This window comes from Mus caroli, unplaced genomic scaffold, assembly GCF_978045245.1.
Source record: "Mus caroli unplaced genomic scaffold, Mus_caroli_1 scaffold_1, whole genome shotgun sequence".
Lineage (NCBI taxonomy): Eukaryota > Metazoa > Chordata > Mammalia > Rodentia > Muridae > Mus > Mus caroli.
Window position 1 is genome coordinate 6,693,277 of NW_028227256.1, and position 25,011 is coordinate 6,718,287.

Below are 25,011 nucleotides of genomic sequence, written 5' to 3' on the forward strand. Positions count from 1 at the left end.
AGAGAAACACTACACACATATACTAAAAATTGGAACAATATAGAGACTAGTAGGGGTCTTTTCAAGAATGCAACCAAAATTCATGACATGTTCTGGTTTTTTGTTTTTGTTTTGTTTTGTTTGAGGCAGGGTTTCTCTGTGTATCCCTGGCTGTCCAGGAACTCACTCTACCACTCTGTAGACCAGGTTGGTCTTGAACATAGAGATTCACCTTCCTCCTGAGTGCTCAGATTTAAAGGCTTGTGCCACCTCTGCCTGGCTAGCCATATTTTTAAAAAGGAAGGAAGGAAGGAAGAAGGAAACAAAGGGAAAAAGAAGAAAAAGGAAGAAAGAGGGAAGGAAGGAAAGGAAGGAAGGAAGGAAGAAGGAAGGAAAGGAAAGGAAAGGAAAGGAAAGGAAAGGAAAGGAAAGGAAAGGAAAGGAAAGGAAAGGAAAGGAAAAAGGAAAGGAAAGGAAAGGAAAGGAAAGGAAAGGAAAGGAAAGGAAAGGAAAGGAAAGGAAAGGAAAAAGGAAAGGAAAGGAAAGGAAAAAGGAAAGGAAAGGAAAGGAAAAAGGAAAGGAAAGGAAAGGAAAGGAAAGGAAAAAGGAAAGGAAAGGAAAGGAAAGGAAAAAGGAAAGGAAAGGAAAGGAAAGGAAAGGAAAGGAAAGGAAAGGAAAGGAAAGGAAAGGAAAGGAAAGGAAAGGAAAGGAAAGAAGGAAGAAAGAAAGAAAGAAAGAAAGAAAGAAAGAAAGAAAGAAAGAAAGAAAGAAAGAAAGAAAGAAAGAAAGAAAGAAAGAAAGAAAAGCTACTGACTTGTTTGGTTTGGTTTGGTTTTTTGATTTCAAGACAGGGTTTCTCTCTATAGTCCTGGTTGTCCTGGAATTTGCTCTGTAGACCAGGCTGGCCTTGAACTCAGAGATCAGCATGCCTTTGCCTCCGAAATGCTGTGATTGAAGGCAAGCGCCACGCACCACCACAGCCTTGATAGTGTATGTTGCCTTTTTCTTCTTTTGCAGTCTGAGAATCAAACACAGAGCCTCACATACTCTAGACAGCAACATCTCCTTATTCTGACCCTTTTGTTCCCTTTTCTAATTTTTAGGGTCCTACATTGGGCCCACCTTCTTATTGACAGCTGGTAGACAAACTTAATTCCATGTGGAACATTAGGTCTTTGCCAAATAGCATATGTATCCTTCAGAGTAGTGGCTGGAAGGCAGACAACAGGAATCACCAGTCAACCTTAATGTGCATATCCTTTATATGTGTAATTCAGGTGAGATGATTCAGATTTTTTTTCTTTTACCATGTATGTGTTTGTCTCACTAAATTCTCAAATAACCTTATGAAGTAAAAGTTACTTTTACTATAAGAAATGAGGTGGGCTGGCAAGATGGCTCCACGGGTAAGAGCACTGACTGCTCTTCCGAAGGTCCTGAGTTCAAATCCCGAAAACCACATGGTGCCTCACAACCACCAGTAATGAGATCTGACGCCCTCTTCTGGTGCATCTGAAGTCAGCTACAGTGTACTTATGTATAATAATAAATAAATCTTAAACAAGAAAAAGAAAAAAGAAAAAAGAAATGAGGCTACTTAAAAATGTGTCTGGATCCTGGGCTGATAAGTGAGTGATACAGTGAGATTTAAGCCTAGAGCTGTGTCCTCCATCATTGGCTGCTTTAAAAATTGGTTCAAATTGCTTGTCTTTTTATTTTCCAACAAAAGATTATTGTAATGAAAACAGGCATTTTGTGGGAGGGATAGAGCAAGAAGTACCAGTTAAAATTCAAACAAACAGCACACTGAACAACATGGTCACCATCACGTGTGGATTATTAATCACCAGACACTATAGGTAGGTGATTTTTTTTTTCTTCTCACTCCACGTCTGAAGTTTCTGAACTTCACTGCTTGATTTAAAAAAGATAAACTGGCCAGGCATGGTGGTACATGCCTGTAAATCCCTGCACAGTGGAGGCTGAAAGGAGAGGCTCACTAATTCTAGGCTAGTGTAATTATACAGAGAAACCCTGTTTGGAAATAAATAAAGTAAATAAAACTGGAGTAAAGTCTTCTAAATCTGGGAGCTTTGGGTTTGCTTATTTGCAATCTAAAAGTAAACAAACCCACAGGAAGTCATGTGGTCGGTCTTTTGCCTTAAATACCTCCCAGCCACCACTTTTCATTGCTGTTTAGGAAGAAGTATAGGAGTCCACCTTAACACACAGGGCCCTGAGTTCAATCCCAGCCTGGATGGGGGATATGCTCAACCTTTTTTTCATGGTCTTAGTAAACCTGCTTTCTTGTCCATTTTTTTTTCAGATGACTGATTTTCAGTGCAAATGAATAGAAATAAAACATAATTTGCCTGTCTCAGACTGGCATAACAAGAAAAGAGACAACATCTGAAAGAGGTAAAAAGTGATAGAGAAAATACCATAAACCTCCAAAGCAATACACCACCAAGGCTAGAGATAACAGCTGGCAGTGGAATTAACACAATAGTTAGAAACACAACGTAACAACTGGTACTCTCAGGAGAGGAAAGATTTCTCAGACCATGAAGGAAAAGCAGGGGCTTTCCTCCTTCCTTCAGTTAGTTCACCTTGTGTCAAGGACATCACATCCCCTTGAGCTCAGGGATAGAGCTCACATCTAGCACACACTCAGCTCTGGGTTCAATCCACAGCATGCAAGGAAAGAAAAGAACCCTTCACCCCCTGAAAATCCAGTGTATCTCTGTACCTTGTCTAACACAGTGCTTTGCAAAGGAAATGTTTGTCCAATCAGTAAGGCTTCTGTTCACATGATTGCTATAAACCACCCTGATATCCAGAAAAAACGAAAGGTCACAAAGTTTCATCGAGGCTATTTAAAACTAGGTAAGTGTTCAAAGGATCAGTTTCAAACGCAAATCCTTGCATTTAAATAGAAGACCCTTGGTTGTTTAAAGGCCTTTGAGAAGAGCCAGAAAGCAGAGCAGAGAATCAAATGAGTCTGTGGAGTTTGGTTGTGAGTATAGTTCCTTTATCATGATGGCAAATACGGTTTAAAGGTAATAATCATGTTCTTTATTTTTCTACTCTGAACCTAGAGAACTTGGCTTACATCAAGTCTCAGCAACTAGCCAGGCAGTGGTGGCGCATGCCTTTAATCCCAGCACTTGGGAGGCAGAGGCAGGCAGATTTCTGAGTTCAAGGCCAGCCTGGTCTACAGAGTGAGTTCCAGGATAGCCAGGGCTACACAGAGAAACCCTGTCTCGAAAAACCAAAAAAAAAAAAAAAAACCAAGATAAAAATCATCACATAGAAGCTGAACAAGAAGCCGGGTGGTGGTGGTGGTGGCGCACACCTTTGATTCTTAGGAGGCAGAGGCAGGCAGATTTCTGAGTTCAAGGCCAGCCTGGTCTACAGAGTGAGTTCCAGGATAGCCAGGGCTACACAGAGAAACCCTGCCTCGAAAAAAACAAACAAACAAACAAACAAACAAACAAACAAAAGTCTCAGCAACTATTCACTGAAGGGAGAGAACAAAGGACTTTGTTTCCTTAGATGACAGAAAATTAAAGGGATAGGGATGCAGAAGTTAACAAAGATGTGTTTTTATTACTTTGTTGTTGTTGTTGTTTTTCGAGACAGGGTTTCTCTGTGTTGCCCTGGCTGTCCTGGAACTCACTCTGTAGGCCAGGCTGGCCTCGAACTCAAAATCTGCCTGCCTCTGCCTCCCAAGTGCTGGGATTAAAGGCGTGAGCCACCACGCCCGACTCGTGTTTACATTTTTAAGTTTATTTCTGTGTGTGAGTGTTTTGCCTGCATGTACGTGTAAGTTCTTGGAGCCTGTGGAAACCAGAAGAGGGCCTTGTAAAACCTGGATCCAGAGTTACAGATGGCTGTAAGCTGCAATGTAGATGCTGGGAATTCATGTGGGTATCTTACAGGATACAGTTGTGGAACAGTAAACAGTGCTCTGAACAGCTGACCCATCTGTGAACTATGCACACTTATCCCAACCCTGCCCCATAAATAGCATTTTATTGATAGTAAAAAAAAGTCTTTTTGCAAAAATCTGTTGAACTACTAAAACACAAAACTTATACATGCTGTTTTTTACTGTTGGTTTTCAGTCTCTGTGAATATAGTGAATTGAAGGTCAGGATCCAGGTTTTGTTACTGTAATGCTTCACTTTAATAGCTCCTGTTGCTGAAAAGATATTTCAAAAAGCTATTTTGATTTAATTAGAAGAATTGCTTTGCCATTGGCTGTATCTACTAAGTAACTTGTTTTTCTTTTCAGTTTTATCACCCAACTCTGTGGAGGCTTTGGTTGAAGTTCCACTAGTAAATTGTCAACCTTTCTGCTACAGATCAGTAAGCGTCCCCAACAAAAGACTTTGCAGAAGCCGGGCGTTGGTGGCGCACGCCTTTAATCCCAGCACTCGGGAGGCAGAGGCAGGCGGATTTCTGAGTTCGTAGGCCAGCCTGGTCTACAAAGTGAGTGCCAGGACAGCCAGGGCTACACAGAGAAACCCTGTCTCGAAAAACCAAAAAAAAAAAAAAAAAAAAAAGACTTTGCAGATGACCTTTTCAACAGATATGAGTGAGACTCACTAAAGTTATTTGGGAAATTTTTAAATAAGTGGAAAACAGATTCTTCACATTTTTAATGTATATAGAGTTTAATATGCCGTTTTCTCATACACACATTGAATTATTTTTCAAAGAAAATATATATTGAGCAGAACATGGTGGTCTCCACACCTATGATCCCAGCATTCAAAAGGTGGAGTCAGGAAGACCAGGGGTTTGAGGACAAGCTAGGCTTTATAGCAAAACCAAAGGCTGAGGATGTAGTTTAGTGATAGAATGCTTGGATAGCACACACAAGGATCACTGTTTTACAATGATACATTGATTAGAAATATTCTAAACCTTTTCAAAATGTTCCCCGGCCCCCCTCCCAAAGTACTTTCTTCAGAACATGTATACACTTAAAAGTGGGTGGTGGAAGGGAACTACTTCCTAGGTCACTGCTAAAATTTTACAGAGAGACAGAAAGAGAGAGAGAGAGAGAGAGAGAGAGAGAGAGAGAGAGAGAGAGAGAGAGGGAGGGAGGGAGAGAGAGAGAGAACCTATGTGTCTATGCATACTTATTAGTTGTGTAGCAACCTCCCACAGGCAGTATCGCATGAAAGGTAAAAGAAATTTTTATTATTTGGATTTTTTGTCAGAGAAAAACTGCATAATTCATCTTGAAAGTCAAGTACTCTTTTTAGTAATAACAGCTAGTGCTTATGTAACACTTATTATACAAAGATTTCCATATACTGCTGTCTCTCTGTATCCATGGAAGATTGGCTCCAGGACCCCCATGGATACCAAGATCTGCAGATGCTCAACTCCCTTATAGAAAATGATATTTAAAATAGCATTAAAGTGGCATAGCTGGGCATGGTAGTTCAGTTCTGTCACTCCAGCACTCAGGAGGCTGGAACAGAGGGTCCTGAGTTCAAAGACACACTGGGTTAAATCAGGAGACCCTGTCTCAAAGAAACACAAGGGCTGGAGCTAACACTCAGGGCTCTGTCTAACAGGCAGGCCCTGGGGAGATTTCCAGCATCACAATGTTTTTTTAAAAATATCATTTTGGGGGCTGAAGAGATGGCTCAGCGGCTAAGAGTATCGACTGTTCTTCTGAAGGTCATGAGTTCAAATCTCAGCAACCACATGATGGCTCACAACCATCTGTAATGAGATCTGATGCCCTTTTCTGGTGTGTCTGAAGACAGCTACAGTGTGCTTACATATAATAAATACATGAAAAATAAATTAAAAATATAAAAGTATCATTTTGTATATATTCTAAATGTATGTTACCATATACTTTAAGTCACCTCTAGATTACTTGTAATACTTAAAACAACACAGATAGTTGCTCTATCTAGGTAACAATGACAAGAAAAATATCTTCCTATCTATCTAATACAGGGACAATTCAACAGAGGAGTGGAACCTGTGGACATGGAAGACACTGAAAATATACTCCATCTTCAGAACAGCTGAGACACTCTATACAATTACTATCTTCACTTTACAGATGACAGTTTGGATGTGAACTTGGCAACGTTCCTAGGAATTCATATCTGGTGACAAAAAAAAATATAGTCAAGGCCAAACAGTGCATATATTTTTCTGTTGTAATTTGCCTGCCTTTTTATTTTTCTAATTATTTTTTATTCTTCTTTCACACACTACATCTCAACCACAGTTTCTCCTCCTTCCATCCTTTCCAGGTGCCCCACATGCCTCTCCTCTCCCCTAGATCCACTCCTCCATTTCCCTTCAGAAAACAGAAGGCCTTCCAGGGATATGAACCAAACATGGGATAACATGATACAGTAAGACAAGGCTAAACAATACAACCCAGTAGGAGGAAAAGGGTCCCAAGAGCAGGCGGAAGGGTCACAGTCACTCCACTCCCACTGTTAGGAGTGCCACAAAGCACCATGCCACATAGTCATACCATACATGCAGAGGACCTATGCTTGTTTTAAGACAGGGTTTTGCTATGTATCCTAAGTGACTTTCAATCCTTTTGCCTCAGTTTCTCAAGTGTTTGCTGGGAGTACCATGCCCAGGTACTTCTTTTCAATCGGGAGTGCCTTGAGTATTTTGCTGGAGATAAAGTTTTAATGATAATTTTCAGTCTCACCCTGCAGGCATTAATACTCTCAATGGAAAGGATCCACTTTTACAAAATTAAGCATATTGGTCCACTCCTGTACTACATAAAAGTACAATGTACTGATCATGGATGAAGGTGCCTGCGATGATTAATCTCTATGACCAGCCTGATTGGATTAGCATATATCCAGGGCCATCAATGAGGCACACCTATGGATCTGTCTGCCAGGGAGTCTCCAGAGAAAACTTCCCTGGGGAAGGAAAACCCACCCAGAATGTGGATGACACTGCCCTACAGTAGGAGGGAGCTCTGTACTTGACAAAAGGAGAAAGCCAATTGGGACAGAGCCATTTCTTTCTCTGCTCCCTGGTGTTCCCTTCTGAGCAAGCTACTATGTCTGCCAGGCCTTCCTCAACATGGTGGGCTGCATTCCTCTGAACTTTAGCTCAGCTCAAACCTTCTCTCCTCTAAGTTGCATCTTGTCACCAGCCCAATGACTAAAGATTGAACTGTTACAGTACCTCATTAAACCTTTCAAGTTGTGGAAGGCTCATTCCTCAAGTCACCTGACAAAGGCCTGAAGGGCATGAGTATGTGAGTGTTGGCAAGTGTGCTTAAATAATGAAGTGGCATTTCATTTTTATGTGTAGATGAAAAATGTACATTGTTACGTGTATTACTGAACTGCAGTAGACTGCCTTGTGTACCTTCTTCCTTCCACCCAGGAAGAAATTTGCTGAAATTCTTTAGCAGACATGAAGAATATGGAGTAAATTCAGGAAAAACATAGTGTTAGTAAAACAGGCACAGAGGAATTCAATGGGTTAATCAAAACAACTCTTTCAATATAATCTGAGAAACAAAAGGAGGCTACAGATAATAAAGTCTGTAAGGAAGTATGATTGTTAAACATAACTCTGGGCCCGGCTGCCTTAGCAGTATGGACTGAGCTATGAGAGACCACCATCAATGTAAGCACAAGGAACTATGCCATCATTCACAGAGTTCCACGTCTTATACTGGACACACCATTGACAATCTAGATGGGAACGTGGAGAGCAGGGGAGAAAAGTTATATAAGTCATAAAACGTAAAAACTGTGAGAAATGTCAAAAAGAACCAGTGTTTTGCTTTATCTTGGAAAAGCTAAAGAATTGGAGTCTTGTAATGTATGAGGAGCTACAAGCTCTTAAGGTCTGCTTAAGTCCTGACACGTCTGGTTGAGATGGACAGACTGCCCAGAGAATTAGCTGAGGAAATAACAGTGCATGTTTTCAAACTACAAACTCTTAAGCCTTTGGTTTTGAGATGAGTTCAGTCATTAATTAGAGACAATTCAACATAAATGACTGAGTCACTAAATGAACAGCATTTAAGAAAAGCTATTATTTCCCACTGATAAGCAATTTAAATAATAGTTATCTTCAAATTCCACTGGCAGGTTGGACCTCAGAGGACTAATGAATTCTTTGAACACAAATAACGCTGACAGGACTTATGTAAATGAGTTACTGCCAACTTTCTTTTTTCTTTGAGACAGGGTTTCTCTGTATACCCTTAGCTGTTCTGGAACTCACTCTGTAGGCCATAAAAGTAAGACACACTTAAACTTCAGGCACTCATATCAGATATTTTGTTTGAGGCTGGCTGACTTGGTCCAAGAAACAAGGATGAGCTGTGTCTTTTGCCTGCATCCTTCAACTCCAAATCAGCACCCAGAGCACTGTTCTTTAGATCAAAGAAACAAGTTAACTTTGCTCTATGCCAAAGAGGCAGTAACAGGCCTGTTTCCCTTCCGCTGGTCTGCAGGTTTTTCTAGCTATATCTTAGGTTGCCCTATGTTCTATGCAAAGGGTTTTTGCTCAGAAAGCTAACTCCTTTTTAATATTTACGTCATTTCTGTCTGTATTCATAAGCAGTTCATGGTTAGTATCATGTCTTAAACTACCTTTCTTCAAATTGGCTTTCTTTTACTTGAGGGTGTGGGGTGCTATAAATCAGCATATCCACTGGTGAATATATCAGAAACTACATCAACAACTCATGACCCACTGAAGCAGACAAGTCTGTACTAGGATACAGAAAGGGGACTATAAAAGCTGTGCAAACATCAAAAACATCATTGCTCTTGTAACCAACCATTGGTTATCTCTTGAATGGACACTCATCTCTATAGAACCAATGCTAGCCCTGACTGCCCTAACAGTTAACTCATGAAAGGAAATCATTCAGGTCCTGTCAGCCATTAAACCAACTGTCCTCCCTAAAGAAAGTTATTTTTCTTTTATTGGAAGCCCCTAACCTAGAACTACAAATAATGCAGGGCATTATTTTCACATTAAGATTAATAATGCAGCTGGGCAGTGGTGGCGCACGCCTTTAATCCCAGCACTTGGGAGGCAGAGGCAGGCGGATTTCTGAGTTCAAGGTCAGCTTGGTCTACAGAGTGAGTGCCAGGACAGCCAGGGCTACACAGAGAAACCCTGTCTCAAAAAACCAAAAAAAAAAAAAAAGAAGATTAATAATGCTTTCAGATTAGGCACCATTTTAGAGAAAAAGTTTTCTACTTTGAATAGCAATAATGAGAATCCAAATGATCATTGCAGTGGAATATATTATTTTAAAAATGTGTTAGCTGGGTAAGTGGTTGGGAATTTAAAAGAAATACATAGGTCAACAATTCATATTCTCAGCTTAATTTTCCAAGATTCTGAACATATCTTATTATTTCTATTTTCTGGTAGTATAAAAGAATACCAGACTGGGCAGTGATGGCCCATGCCTTTAATCCCAGCGCTCTGGAAGCAGCTGGAGGCTAGCCTGGGTACCCAAGCAAGTTCCAGTCCAGCTGACGCTACATAGTGAGACCTTGCCCCAAACAAAACAAGACTCCAAAACACGGAATGGGTGCGTGTACTGAACAGCCATCCATCAGGCTCAGGATTCTATAGCTGGCTCACCCAAAAGTGCTATCACGAGGTGAAGAACCCCATGTTGTTTTATCCCAAGATGCAAATAAGAAGAGGCTCAGACTCATGTGCATAACGACCCACTCTCTCAGTAGCTCATCCTCAATAATGACTTCATTCAACCGTCCATCCACTCCTGAGGATTTATCCTTTTTTGCTTGTTTTTTTGTTTTTGTTTTTTTGAGACAGGGTTTCTCTGTGTAGCCCTGGCTGTCCTGGAACTCACTTTGTAGACCAGGCTGGCCTCGAACTCTGAAATCCGCCTGCCTCTGCCTCCTGAGTGCTGGGATTAAAGGTGTGCACCACCACGCCCCAGCGGGGTTTTATCCTTTAGGACCTAATCTTCTGTCAGGCTATGCTTCCCAGCTGAGCTCTGTTAAGTCACATTGGCCAATCAATCCTAGGTTGCCCACATTTAATTAAGTTCGTTTGATCTTTACAGCATGCCATGATGCACTGTCATATCCGTTTTGAGGTTGAGAAAGCACTACCATCACCCTCTCCTTATTCCTGAAACAACAGTGGAATGATTTGCCCAAAGTCCAAAGGGGGAAGATATGCATTAACCCTGGGCCTGACTCCAAAGTTTGTTTTTATAATCTCTACGCTAAAGATAGAACAGATAGGCAAAATATTTGCCTTGTGTGCATGAACAGAGTCATTCTTTCAAAGAAAACATTAACATCTACATTTCAACAAAAAACTTCACCTATTTTAAAATTTGATTTTACAGAAATCCTTTTAAAAAGACATAAATATTTAACCAAACACTCAGCAACTTTTATAGTTTAACCCTAAACATACTGGACAATGGGAATAAGATCTGTATCATCATAGGAGTTAATTAAAGGGATGCTACTCAAAGCACACCCTTACATGCATCTCAGCGGTGTAGCAGATGCCTAGTGTATGTACAGCATCCAGGATTTGATCCCTAGAATTAAGTAGAGAAGTTAATTTTAAGGGTGAGGAAGATGGCGCAGTCAGTAGAGTGCTTGCTGCACTGATGTGAGGACCTGAGTTTGGGTGCCATGTACAAAGCCAGCTATGATGGTGCCTAATCACAGCTCCGGGAAGGCAGACAGGGGAGGACCCTGGAGCTCACAGGACAGCCAAGATGCCAACTGCCAGCTCTAAGATCAGCAAGAGAAACCATCTCAGAAAATAAGCCGGACAACATCTGGGGAAGAAAACTACTATGATCTCCACCCTGTACGCATGCTTACATGTGTGTGCATGTACACACACACACACAAGCCCATACCTAACTTCCTCTCAATCAAATGAAGATCATCCTCATTTCTTGTTCATAAATGTTGGTGGGCTCTCGATCTCTCTCTTCCCCCCTCCCCCGCCCCACGTTCTTTATAGTGGTAAGACAAATTTATCCTGGAAACACTAAAATGGTTTCCATCTGTTTTTTTTTTTTTTTTTTCCTAATGTCAAAATGTGGTGATAGTTAGGTATTTATCTTTTAATCGAGAATGATGTCATTCCCTTAGTGTTTATTGACATAAAATTTCCTTTTGTCCAAGAAAATGTCTTCAGTATTATGAATATGGCTTTAATTAGCAGATACACTGATCACTTGTTTTTTGTCACAGAGAAGATGTGTGCTGTATTGTGTGGATTGCTTTGTAAGCAGATCATAGTGGAACATATAAACAACTGCTGGCAATATGTTGGGCTCTATGAACTGAATTTTCTTGTCCATTTCCCAAAGCCATGGAGAATCGCTGTTAAGAAAGTCCTGTGAGAATAATATGTTTCACAGTATAAAAGAATTTGGGTTCACAACCTATTTTAAGGACAAGGCCATATTGCAGCATGGATTGTACAAATAACTTTTCTTACATTTATTCATGAGGCTAAATCTTCTGAGTATCGTTCTAAAATATAAAGAGTTCTTTGAATTTACGGAAGTCATTCATCTCAGTTCCTCTAATTATTTGTTCATAGATTTGTGGCAAATTTTCTGGAACCATATGATTCAAAGGGTAGATTAATGTAAAATATGAAGCATGCCAGGCAGACAGAAATCTTTTAAACAGTTGTGTGGGTCTACTTTCACGTGGTATCAGATAAAACCTAAATTACAGTGGTGTTGTGGCTCTCTGGTTCAAAATTTTAACTCTACTCCACAACCACTGAATCGTGTAATTCTTAGTTCCCCATTCACAGAACGGGTTTTTTAAAACGCAGCTTCTGTAGTTAAATGGATAAGCACCAGCAGTAGAGTGTGTTGGGTAGTTTAAAAATAACAAACAAAAATAATCCATAGATCTAAAATGATCAAGAGAGACGCATATTATCTGTACGTAGCATCTATCTGCCAATTTGTGAGAGCCCTCGCTCAGCCATAAACACTGGTCAAAAAAAAAAAAAAAAAAAAATCTGCTGACGTGGGAAAAGTGTAGAAAACTGCCCAGAAAAAGCTAAAGGAAGCACAGTGGGCTCTCCAGATCCTCCGAATACTTATTTGGCTTCTTCAGCATCCAGCTTGCAGCAAGCCGCAGCCCCCAGCCCTCTGCCACCGCCCGGGTCCGCTCGGCCGCCCGGGCTCCGGAGTGGGCCAAGGTCACCCTCGCCACGGACCTCGCGCATCCCGTCGGCTGAGCGCAGGAGTCCGGCGGCGTCTCCTCCTGAACTTTGCACCCCGCGTGACGGGCGAGCGCGGAGAGCCGAGCGGCCCCGCCATCCGCGCGGGTCCGGGCCGACCCGCCGTCCCCTCGCGCCGCCCGCCCGCCCGCCGCCCCGCGCTTCGCGGGAGGAGCCGCCGTGACGCGTCAGGGAGGAAACGCCGGCGCCCGGCCGCGCCGCCGGGAAGAAGAAACCGCCAGCGCTCTGGGCTCCGCGCCCGGGCGCCCGGACGCCGCACAGCCGGGTAGGTGCGGGGCGGGTGCGCCGGTCTGCGTGCCGGGGTTCCGGCCGGGCTCTCTCGGGCGCCAGGGTTCCGCCGCGGCCCGGCGCGGTCTTTGTGTGCTCCGGGAGAGCTCAGCGCCGTGGCGTGGAGCTCCCTCGCGCGGGGGAGCGCGGGCGGCTCGCCAGGCCCCCGAGCGGGGCAGCGGGTGGCGAGGACCCGGGAGCCCACCTGACGCGGGATGGGGTTCTGCGCGGACCCGCCGGGGCGACGGTGTGAAGTGGTCGGCAGGGCTAGAACGCGTCGCCACTCTTTTTCAAGTTTTCAGACTCGAATCCTTCGGTCTGCTTTCGCTCGGTCGATTCTCACGGTTCAAGCACCGACGAATGCCGCCTTAAAGCGCACTGAGGTTTTCGGTTCCAGGGCGCTCTTAGGGGTGGTTCTTTGGAAAAGAGAAGGGATTCGCCTCTTGAAACAAAGGTCTTTGACTTAATTTTGCACCGAATGCCTGGTTGAACTGCAGTTCTGCAGGCAGAGACTATGCTGGATGCACTTAGGATTCAAGAATAAACACAGAACACTCAAGTTTCTGAATCGTTTGTCAGGGTGAAAAAAAAAAAAAGGAGAAAGAAAGAAAGAAAAAGAAAAAGAAAACAAAACATCAAAACCCCAAACCGCCTCTTGGTAGTTTGAGTCTTGCCCTTCTCACTAGATTGTTTACCTAACAGGCCTGGGAAGTGCCTGCTTTATTTAGCAAACACAGCTCTTACTATGAACTGCTCTGTTTCCTAAGTGCTTTATAAATATTACCTCAAATTCATAACTCAGAATGATAACTTATTTGTGGTTGTAGCCACGAAGAGGCCATGCATAGTCTAGTTCCCCATGGTTATAGAAAGAACTGGAAACATTAGAGGAAGTTTCAGACATATTTTAGGAATGGGTGTGCCTTCTGCCCCCTTAGGCTACCACTCCCTGAAGGCAAGGTCTTACCCTTCCTTCCCCATAGGATTCAAGCTTGGAGAGATGGGACCTGTTGCTGGCAGGTCTCCGGACAGATCCCGTGTAACCTCAGAAAGGTGGATTCTGATTCCAAGTCTGACAACTCAGACATCACAAGTTCCCTTTCTTTAAACTGCCACTGTACTGAACCTAGTTTTGTTTTTAAAGGGAGCTTTGTTTCAAATCTGTTTGACAATTTATATGACGTGGCTCAGATGGGAGCATCAGATTAAACTTGAACCGTGAAACAGAACGCTTTTTGTTTGTAGACATTACCATTAATACTTTGGTAATTTTTTTGCGGTTGGTTGTTGCTGACACTGAATTGGTTGATGAATCCTGTAAGGTGTCCATTTTGTGTCTTGCAGCTTATATATATATAGAGAGAGGATTTTTCCTCAAAATAAAATGATCTTTTTAAATGAGTGTTTTGGGCCTGGTGCCTAGATGGTAAAGACTGAGAATGGTCAATAAATAATAATGACAAAGTTGTCACTGTGGTGATTATAAATGTAATATCAAGATCTTTTTTTTTTTTTTTATCATACTCAGTGCCTCTGTTGGTTCTTTTCCTTCTCATAAATTTCCATTTCCTGGGAGGTAACTAAATGAGTTGGTAAGCCTGATTAATAGGACTGTATGAAGCAAGGGGGCTCTCCAGCCCCAGTACAGCTTCTGTAGATACCACAGACATGAATGCTACTTGTGAATTAAATTCAGCCTAACATCTAATAATTGTCTTCAGAGAGACTGTGTGAGGTCAGTACATCTTAAAACGCTCTCCCTTTTGTACAAGTAAAGACACCGTGGTATCAAACTGTTGATTTTGCTGTTTGCCTGTTTGCCAAGCTAATGGAGGGTGAGCCCAGGTGGAGTAGGCGCACAAATGGGTGGAGCCTGGCACGTGCAGGCCTGTAATAAATATTTGTGGAATGAATGGCTTCAGAAAGCTTGCTCTTTCAAAACATACATCCCAAAATACCACCGTAATTGATTTGTGCTGAAGAGAGGCCAAATCCAATGCTTCTCTTATTTCAAACAGTACCTGATGCAGTATTTTCCTTATAAAAAGGACAAAGATATCCTATGGACTAAGGATTTATCATCTCTAGTTTTTGAAAAATAACTTAGTGGTTGTTTTTTTCTTTCTTTTTTTTCTTGTCAAACACCCTGCCTATTTTTTATTTTATTTTATTTTTGGTCTGGTTTTAAGGGGTGTTAGGTGGGACAAATGCTGTTTGTTCTTGTGCTGAAAGCTTTCTTACGTATGTCTCTAAGCACTTGGGTTTATGAGGGAGTTCAAATACAATGATCAAAGGGATTTCTCAGTTTTCTTCTGAAGTGTCTGACATGGCGGTGTGTTTTCTGAAGCTAATTACTTAAGTTTATACTTCTAAAAAAGCAAAAAAAAAAAGTATCTTCATTTATTTATATCCTTTAAGTATGGGCCTCTGCATCCTAAACTATGTGGCCCTAGATATATTACCTTTAAATAGAGAGGACAGTATGGCCACTACCTGGGAGAGGACTTGAGAAGGGCCACTGGGTGAAAGACAGCATGGCCGTTCCCCCAGGGACTTTAGGTAGAGAGAACATCTTAATGAAGCCCATCTGAGTCAGCTGCCTGTCAGCCCTCTGTGTGGAGGTGGAATAAGTGCTTTTCAAACCTGCCTTGTAGAAACTACCATTACCCTTTCAATCCTCACGTGTTCTTTCTTTTAAAACTTAATGTAAATTATGGACTAAACTGCTGATTCATGAGAGTCAAATTATGTAACCTGTTATTCCTGATAGAAATGGCTCCCACACGCTTTTAAGTGAAGATGTGTCTCTGTTTTTCTTTACCTGCTCCATTCCTGTTGAAGGAAGCTTTGATCTTGATTTCCCCCCCCCCCCACCCCATTTCATGGAGAAAAGTGATAAATCTAAGAGGGGCTGAGATGCCCGGTCTTTTAGTTCACATCAATATTTAATTTAACAGGATCGCTGAGTTAATTACTGTTGCCAAGAAGATGTGGGCCAGCTCAGAGTGTCAGGCTGCATGAGACCAAGGCCAAGGGCTTCAGAGAGAATTAGGGCACTGTGCAGCAAGCCTTGCTTTCTTTTAGTTTTTCAAACTCATCCCTTACAAGGGTCTTGTAAGCATGTCCATGTCTATCTCTGGGTATCCACGGTTCTACTTAAAACCAAACTGTATATAGCTCCACTGGTAGAGTGTTTCCCCAGTGTTCTGGAGGCCCTGGGTATGATCTCCATTGTCATTAGTCAAACAAAACAATAAAAGTCTACCCGGGCATGGTGTCCCATTCCTATAAAACTAGCGCGTAGGAGACTCAGTCGTTTGCATCCCTAGGTTGATGGAGCCTGGACTACATAGCAAGATCATGTCTCAAAACCAAACAGAATAAACCCAATGATGTTTGCCCGTGTAAGGTTATGGGTGAGGCAGTTGTCGCTCGGCTAGGGACTGATCTTTTCCAAGGTGTATGGGTGAAATAAGCGATGTGAGTCAGACTCTGAGAGAGTCCTTTGTAGGGAGACTTGGTTTCTACCATGGAGACAGACATAGGAAAAACCTAAGGGGACTGACACCTGGGAGGGTCTAGAAATATCTACCCGTGTGGTAAGTTTCCATGTGCAGAGTTCCTGTAAGCTCACATGGGCTGACGTGTCCTTACCAGCAGTTTGTTCGTTCTTTCTTTCTTTCTTTCTTTCTTTTTTTTTATATTTTGATTTTTATTATTCAGACCATATATTGAAGTATCACTTTTTTAAAAGTTTATAAAAAGGCTTAGTTGTAAACTGCCATAATAGATTTACTATATATATATATATATATGAAAGAACAAATTAAATATTAGAAATTATAGGAGTCGCTCCATTAAACTGTGGGATTCTTCTTTAATAGCCTTCAATGTAGCTTACTGGCAATCTTAAGAAACTGAAGAAGCTCATTCATGTTGTGGAAGCCCTAAAGGGAAAACTGAGGAAGCTCATTGGTAATTTTCACAGCTTCATTAAAGTTCAAGATCAAAGCGATTACTATCTTCCTTGAACAGGGTGTAAGATGCACAGAGCACGGTCGCCTTGGCTGTGACTTCTCCAACTACTTCTACAATCCCAGAGATTTCTTCAAGTGAATTTCATCAATTCAATGGTTCCATTTTTTCCTTCTCCATCTGAAAGAATAAACATTTTTCCAGTGGGATGAATCTTTTCCAGCTTCCCCACGAAGCACACGGGCCGGTTGATATACTGTGGTAACATGCTGGCGTTGATGCGCGCTTTGGGGCGCTCCATTATGTCCTCCATGATTCTGCCGCCAACACTCGAACCCTAAAGAAAGAACCCGCAGTTCTTTCTTTAGGCCACTGAGTGAGGGCTTTGCAGATAATTTAAAAGGTAGAGAACTGATTTAGTAGCTTGAAACATGAGAGCAAGGGTGACTCTGGATTGAATAGTGGCCTGGCTTTTGTTCCTTTCTAGGACTGTACGATTTGAGAATGTCTGCCATACTGAGATGTCATTCTTTGCACTGTGAGTCTGCTCTGTGATTTTTAAACAAATAACACTATTTACATAGCATGTAGTGATAAGCATGATTCATGTATTGTGTGTATGTTTGTGCATATACATGTATATGTGTGTGTATACATGTCTGTACAGGTGTGTGGACATGTGCATGAGGCAAGATGTCACCTCAGGCATTATTCCTCAGGAGATGTTTACCTTGTTTTAGAGACAGAGTCTCTCATTGTGAACTTGCCTGTCAGTCTGGGTCAGTCTAGGTCAGCAGGCCAGTGTGCCTCTTGAAATCCACCTGTCCCCAGGGCTGAATTTACAACTGCATGCCATTCCCTGCTTTATACATACATTCTGGTCATCAAACTCAGGCTCTTATGCATATCTGGAAAGGTCTCCCAACTTAGCTATCCCCAAACTCCCCCAGTTTTCTGGTATAATTGCTAAGCAATTAAAACCACGGGTTCGGTTATCTAGGTAAAATGTATTTCCTAATACTCATCTATAAAAAGTGGGATTCTGAGGTTGGGGAGATTGGAGGGAAACAGTTCTTGCTATACTGTCCTGACTTTGAATCCCAAGCACCCACGGAAAAATGTGGGCATGGATGCATATCCCTGTAACTCCAGCACTGGAGAGTGGAGGCAGGTGGATCCTGAGACTGGATGATAAGCTAGCTTAGCCAAAAAGTTTAGCACTGTTTCCAGGTCAGTGAGCGACTCTGTCTCAAGGTAATAAGACAGAAATGATAGAGTACGACAGATCCTGGGCTGGGCCTCCCTGTGAATGCACGGGTGGGTGTGTGCTTCCCCCTTCCCCCCACCCCTCTCTCTCTCTCTCTCTCTCTCTCTCTCTCTCTCTCTCTCTCTCACACACACACACACACACACACACACTGCCACTGGGAGGACTGGATTGTAACTTAGTTCAGAGGTATGTCATTAGGATTGGAGTAGTTTCCTTGTTTGAGTTGAAAATGAGGAAACCTGTTGCTGCCATCACTTGCTTCTTACTTTTTAATTGTTTTTGAGATGGAAGGTCTCAGTCTGTTGCCTAATGGGGCTACAACTCTTGGCTTCAAGTGATTCTCCTGCCTAGGCTTCTTGAGTAGCTGGAACTACAGGCATATGCCACCATGTCAGGTATTATTCTGGCTTTTAAATAAAAGCAGATTAAATTTGGGCTGAGTGTGGTAAGGCATACTTGTGATCCCAGTGTTTGGAAGTCAGACAAGTGACTATCAAGAGTTTGGACCTAGCTTGGGCTATGTATCAAGGCCATCTAAAACAGAGGTTAATTAATTTTAAATTTCTGAGTTTGCAGTTCATCGTTTACATATGTAGAGAAAGTACCAAGTACTGCAGGACAAGTGTAAAAATGGTATGCTCATGTATAAGACATGAGATGCATGTTTAGGTGGGGGACCTTGTGAGATTTCCCCCATCCACATAGGCATGTCCACCGGTGTGGTCACTAGGTAGGTCTTGTTCATGCAACCATATTTTGAGAGTTTATGGTCACAAATCCCTGTCATGTCTAGAGGACACTATCTTCCAGCTGGCATCTGAGTCTTCTGGCTTTGAATGTTTTTATTCTTTGTCCATGATGTTCCTTGAGCCTTGGGTGTTGGACTTACATTGTAGATGTACAGTTAGCAATGGGCTCCCCATGCTCATTTATTGTCTTCATTTTGATCAGTTAAAGATCTGTGTAGTAGTCTCCATTTGCTGCAAAAATGAAAATCGTTTGGTGAAGGTGATGTCTACATTTATCTGTGGGTGTAAATGTTTAGAAAATAGTTAGACACTGTATGGATTTAGGAAAATAGCAGTAGTAGGTTCCTCTGGGATCTGGGATCTGAACAGCCACAGGTGGTTGGCTAGGTTTACAGTACTGGGCCTGAATTCTCATCCAATGGGGGAGCCATAAATCCACTTAGATAGCTGTTGGCCATCTTAAGACACAAGTACTACTACTTCACCACTGGGGATGTCTTCCTGGGGAAGCTGTCTCTGTCCTAGTTGGCAGGATTTGTAGCTCAGAGCGATTGCTTCTGTCCCTTGGCAGCTTGTACAGCGCCGTCTAATACTGTGAGATCTCGTCCTCAGAGAGGAGGCTTCCTCCAAGTCCTGTGTCTGAAGATTGTGCTGTCTTCAGCAATTGAGACTTAACTTTATGTTCTGGGAGGCCCGAGGATAATGGCAAGAGCTGACTTTGTTTTGGGAGTCTCATGGACCCCCTGACCAGTAGTTAGAAGGAAGGTTGTTTGTTTGTTTTAAGATTTATTTATTTATTTATTTATTTCATTTATATGAGTACACTGTAGCTGCCTTTAGACACACCAGAAGACGGCATCGGATCCCATTACAGATGGCTGTGAGCCACCATGTGGTTGCTGGGAATTGAACTCAGGACCTCTGGAAGTGCAGGCAGTGCTCTTAACCACTGAGCCATCTCTCCAGCCCTGTTTGTTTGTTTTAAAATTCTGTGCATATATGTGTTATGTGCATACGAGTCCTGGTGTCTTTGAGGCTGGAAGCATCACATCTCCCTGGAGTTGCTTCTCACTGTATAATATTTTCTGCTTCCATCCATTACTTGCATATTTCATTTCATTTCTTTTTTGGTATCTGGATAGAATTCCCGTGTGCAAATGTACTAAGTTTTCATTATGTGCTCGTCAGTGAAGGACATCGAAGCTGCTTCCATTTCTTAGCTGTTGTGAATAGAACAGCAATGAACATGGCTGAGCCCGTCAGTGTCTCTGAAGTACCTTAAGAGATATTCTTCTAGGCTTCTTTTTTTTTTTTTTTTTTTTGTTTTTTCGAGACAGGGTTTCTCTGTGTAGCCCTGGCTGTCCTGGAACTCACTCTGTAGACCAGGCTGGCCTCGAACTCAGAAATCCGCCTGCCTCTGCCTCCCGAGTGCTGGGATTAAAGGCGTGCGCCACCAACGCCCGGCTAGGCTTCTATTTTTATGTGGATGTACACATATATTTTCTGAGGTGCTTTTGTTTTATTTTGTTTGAGAGTCTAATTCTGCAGCTCAGGCTGTTCTGAAAACCATTATGAAACCAAGGCTAGGCTTGAATTCTGGATAATCCTTCCATTTCAGCCTCTCAAGAGCTGGGATTACAGGCATGAGCCACCATTCCAGACCCTTGGTGCCATTTTAAACAAACAGGCTTGCCTTGCTGGTTAGAGTCATGCTTATGCAGCCAGTGAACGTCAGAGATTCCATACACCTTTGAATCAGTTATTTGCCTGTGTTTCCTGGCCAGCTGCCATGCCCCAAACCTGGCTGACGTTCTTGGAAATTTATACTACTGCTAATAAAGAGAATGAGTGAGTGTGTGCATGGATTGGCAAATCCACCCCAAGCAGTATAACACACGTTATGGGTCATGGGCGTGTGTTGCCAGCGCATTAAAACATGTGATAATCAAGAAAAGCAACGGTGAGGTATTTACAGATGGTTTGCTGTAATCACTAAGAGAAGCAGAAATGACGGATTTGAACCAAGGAAAACGTGGCTGCTCTGAAGTTGTGAGGAAGGAAAGCAGAAGGTTCTAGTAAGCATAAGCACATCGATTGAGGTCAGTGGTGGGACAGCACCGTCGTGAAAGGTGGAAATGTGGCATTCTTATGATCCTACTTGAAGATAGGCTGCCTTGCAGGAGATAACGCGTAGTTAAAGTTCACGCTCACATCCCTTCCTTGCATCCTGACAACCCCAGGTTTTCCCGACAGCATCTGTGTTGACATCCTTCACTCCCTCTTTGTGTTACCAGTTTGTGTACAGAAGCAATACAGGCTCCAGCCCCACGTGTCTTCCTCTTTGCTGAATGCTGCCTCTCTGCCTTTCTCTTTCTCTATTCTCATTCCTTTCTCTTCTTTCTAGCTTTAGCATCAAACAATCTCTCCAGCCTTCTTTTCTCTGTTGGGTCTTCACTTTGAACTTGAACAAAAAAAGATTCTAATTATAGTGGTACATTTAAGAGAAGGCCTTTAATAAGGAAAAGGAGAGCCTTTAGTTTGCAAGGAAAGGTGGATATTATAAAGAATGAGTGGTTTCAACCTCCAAACCCTGTGGAATGCCCAGTAATTCCTTTAAAAATATCCACACAAACTTCACCTACTTCCTCATCAGTAAATAAGCTGTTTTTCCTTAAGCATTGACATGACCTAAAAAAATGTACGCTATTTATATTTTTTTTATTCATGCTATTGCAACAACATTGGTTTGTGTGTGTGTGTGTTTTCTATAAAAGATATCAGGCATATAAATGAATCAAATAGAGTGTTTGGCCTGGAAAGATAACTCTGCAATATGACACATTGCCTTTAGACAATACATCCAAAGTTCAAGTATCTGGCTTAAAACCAACTTTGTTGTTGTTGGTTTTCAAATAAGCCGAAGATTCAGGCAATCCCAGACCAAAGGTTGTGGAGCTTTGGGAAGTAGATAGAAGTTTCTGAACTCTTCCCTCTAAGTTGCCATCAGAGGTACACATGGATGAGATCTTGGGTCCAGCTGAGTGCTCTGGGGTCAAAGATGCAGCAAAACTCCTTGAGCAGTGCTGGGCCTCAGCTGGAGATGTGCGTGGGCATGCTGGTGGGCGCGCGGGCGCGCGGGGACTCAGACTGACTCCAGGCTGTCTGCATAGGTGCTTGGATCTGATGCTCGCAGCGCTTCTTCCCAGGGCCAAGCTGCGTGGACTGCACAGGAGTAAAGGTTTACTTTTTATAAACATTAGTAGATTTTTAAAAGATGTTTTTATTCAGCCTCCAAGAGCAGGCTACTAAAATTGAAACATGAACTACTATTTTATTTATTTGGACATTGTTAGAAAACATTCAGAACTCAGACTACTGTTTTTTCTTTCGGTCCTTTCTTCTTCTTAAAAAAAAGTGTTTGTTTAGTGTGGGGGGTGTGTGTCGACAACTTGCAAAAGTTGGTTCTTTCTTTCATTTCTTTCTTTTTTTTTTTTAAAAAAAGATTTATTTATTTACGAGTACACTGTAGCTGTCTTCAGACACGCCCGAAGATGGCATCGGATCCCATTACAGGTGGTTGTGAGCCACCATGTAGTTGCTGGGATTTGAACTCAGGACCTCTGGAAGAGCAGTCAATGCTCTTAACCACTGAGCCATCTCTCCAGTCCCAGTTCTTTCTTTTTTACCTTGTGTGATCTGGACCCAAACCAGATATCAGGGTTGGTATCGGACACCCTACCTGTTGAGCCCCTTGGTGGGGCTGCCTGCCTTCTTCCTTCCCCCTCCTTTCCTCTTTTTGTTTTGTTTTGTATTGTATTTTTGCTTTTGCCCCCACCAAGGCAGGTTTTTTTCTGTGTAGCCCTGGATGTCATGGAACTCACTATGTAGACCAGGCTGGCCTCGATTTACAGATCCTCCTGCCTGTGCCTCCCACTGCATGGCTTCTCTGTTGTGGTTTTATATATGTATGTAAACTTGCACAGCGGGGAGCTTACTGGGACATGAGTATTGTTCTCTTTTTTGATTGGTCTTTTTTATCTGTTTTACCCCCTCACCAGTATTTGGTTTAGTTTCTTCTTTGAAAGTTTTTTTTTGTTTTTTTTTTTTTAATTAATGAAAGATAAAGTACTCCAGTGTTTAGCAGAGGGTTTTAAGTATTTCTATGTGTGCCCCCTTTTCCTCTTTGGATTTGTCTTACAATTCTTTTACTTCTGGCTTCTACTATTATTATCATTGTTTAGTCCTATTTCTCCTTTTCTCTTTTTGTGTGTATAGGTTTTTAAATAAATGTAATAGTCTCACTTATGTGTAAAGGTACTGTGTGTGTGTGTGTGTGTGTGTGTGTGTGTGTGTGAGAGAGAGAGAGAGAGAGAGAGAGAGAGAGAGAACATAGGAAAGAAGAGGGCGTTGGCTCTCCTGGAACTGAAATTATAGGTGGTTGTGACCTGTAGGATGTCAGCACTGGGAGCCAACTCTAGTCCTCTGCATGAGTAAAGTGCTCTTAACCACGGAACCATCTCTTCAATTTCTTGCGTGTGTTTTTTGGAGTTAGAATCTTGGTGTCTGTCTGTCTGTCCGTCTGTCCTTCCTTCCATCCATTCATCCACCCACCCATCCATCCACCCACCCATCCATAATATTTTGTATAGATCTTGTTTAAACTTTTCTTTTAAAATGTTGTTTATATTTTTATAGAATGGCTGAAGGATTGAAGAGAGGATTTAGGGCACATGACAGGGAGTGTGTACCCAGACGTCAACCTGTCTCTTTGAACTGAGTAACCTCAATAGGCTATATAGTGTCTAAGCCTCCTCCTTCTGAGATGTTCTCTCTTGAGTCACTTCCCTTCATCTATTCTCATAAGAGTCTTTCAATTCTTTCTCTGATTCATCACTTTCTCTGCCATTCAATTAAACATCATTTTCAAACATGAAAAAAATTTGTTTATATTTTTAAGGATTTATTTATTATTATATGTAAGTACACTGTAGCTGTCTTAAGATGCACCAGAAGAGGGCTTCAGATCTCATTGTGATTGCTGGGATTTGAACTCAGGACCTCAGGAAGAGCAGTCAGTGCTCTTAACTGTTGAGCCATCTCTCCAGCCCTTTTTTTTATGTTTTTATACTCCAGATTTTATTCCCACTCCCCATCCACATCCCATTCCTCCTCCCTACCCACCTGTCTTCATGAGGATGTCCCCGCCCCCCTCCCCCATCTGACCTCTAAACTCCCTGGGGCCTCCAGTCTTTGGAGGGTTAGGTACATCATTTCTGAATGAACACAAACCCGGCAGTCCTCTGCTGTATGTGTGTTTGGGACCCTCATATCAGCTGGTATATGCTGCCTGTTTGGTGGTCCAGTGTTTGAGAGATCTCAGGGGTCCAGGTTAATTGGGACTGCTGGTCCTTTCTCCTCGGCTTCTTCCAGTTTCCCCCTAATTCAACCACAGGGGTCAGCTACTTCTGTCTGTTGGTTGGGTGCAAATATCTACATCTGACTCTTTCAGCTGCTTATTGGGTCTTCCGGAGTGCGGTCATGCTAGGTCCCTTTTTTGAGTGCTCCATAGCCTCAGTAATAGTGTCAGGCTGTGAGACCTTCCCTTGAGCTGGATCCCACTTTGGGCCTGTCTCTGGAACTTCTTTTCCTTAGGCTCCTCTCCATTTCCATCTCTGTAATTTTTTTTAGACAGGAATAATTATGGGTCAGAGTTGTGACTGTGGGATAGCCCCCCTCCCTCATTTGATGCCCTGTCTTCCTGCTGGAGGTGGGCTCTATAAGTTCCCTCTCCCTACTGTCAGGCATTTCATCTAAGGTCCCCCCCTTGAGTCCCGAGAGTCTCTCACCTCCCAGGTCTCTGGTGCATTCTGGGGGGGGGGGGTGTCCCCCTAACCTCCTATTTCCTGAGGTTGCCTGTTTCAGTTCTTTCTGCTGGCCCTCAGGGCTTCAGTCCTTTCCCCTTACCCAATACCAGATCAGCCTCCCCTCCCACCAACCCACCTTCCCTCCCTCCCTCCCTCCCTGCCCACTTGTGATTGATTTCTTCTCCCTCCAAAGTGGGACTGAGGAGTCCTCACTTGGGCCCTTCATCAGCTTGTTGACCTTTTTTAGTTCTATGGACTGTATCTTGGGTATTCTGTACTTTTTCTTTGTTTCTTCTTCTTCTTCTTCTTCTTCTTCTTCTTCTTCTTCTTCTTCTTCTTCTTCTTCTTCTTCTTCTTCTCCTTCTTCTCCTTCTTCTCCTTCTTCTCCTTCTTCTCCTTCTTCTCCTTCTCCTTCTCCTCCTTCTCCTTCTCTTCCTCCTCCTCCTCCTCTTCCTCCTCCTCCTCCCTCCTCTTCCTCCTCCTTCTCCTCTTTCTCTCTTTTTTTTTTTTTTTTTGAGACAGGGTTTCTCTGTATAGTCCTGGCTGTCCTGGAACTCACTCTGTAGACCAGGCTGGCTTCGAACTCAGAAATCCGCCTGCCTCTGCCTCCCGAGTGCTGGGATTAAAGGCGTGC

The 25,011-nt window shown here is 42.7% G+C and overlaps 1 protein-coding gene and 1 pseudogene across 2 annotated transcripts in view; one reads left to right on the top strand and one right to left on the bottom strand.

Moving 5' to 3' along the window:
• The first annotated feature begins 12,366 nt into the window (after window positions 1–12,366).
• Window positions 12,367–25,011, top strand: part of Sgk3 (serum/glucocorticoid regulated kinase family member 3) — a 112,142-nt gene continuing 99,497 nt past the window's right edge. For both annotated transcript variants that reach the window (XM_029476220.2, XM_021159785.3), the window contains exon 1: window positions 12,367–12,517. The gene's annotated coding sequence lies outside the window, so the exon portion shown is untranslated. The remainder of the gene's footprint in view (window positions 12,518–25,011) is intronic.
• Window positions 16,447–16,971, bottom strand: LOC110292464 (replication protein A 14 kDa subunit pseudogene; annotated as a pseudogene).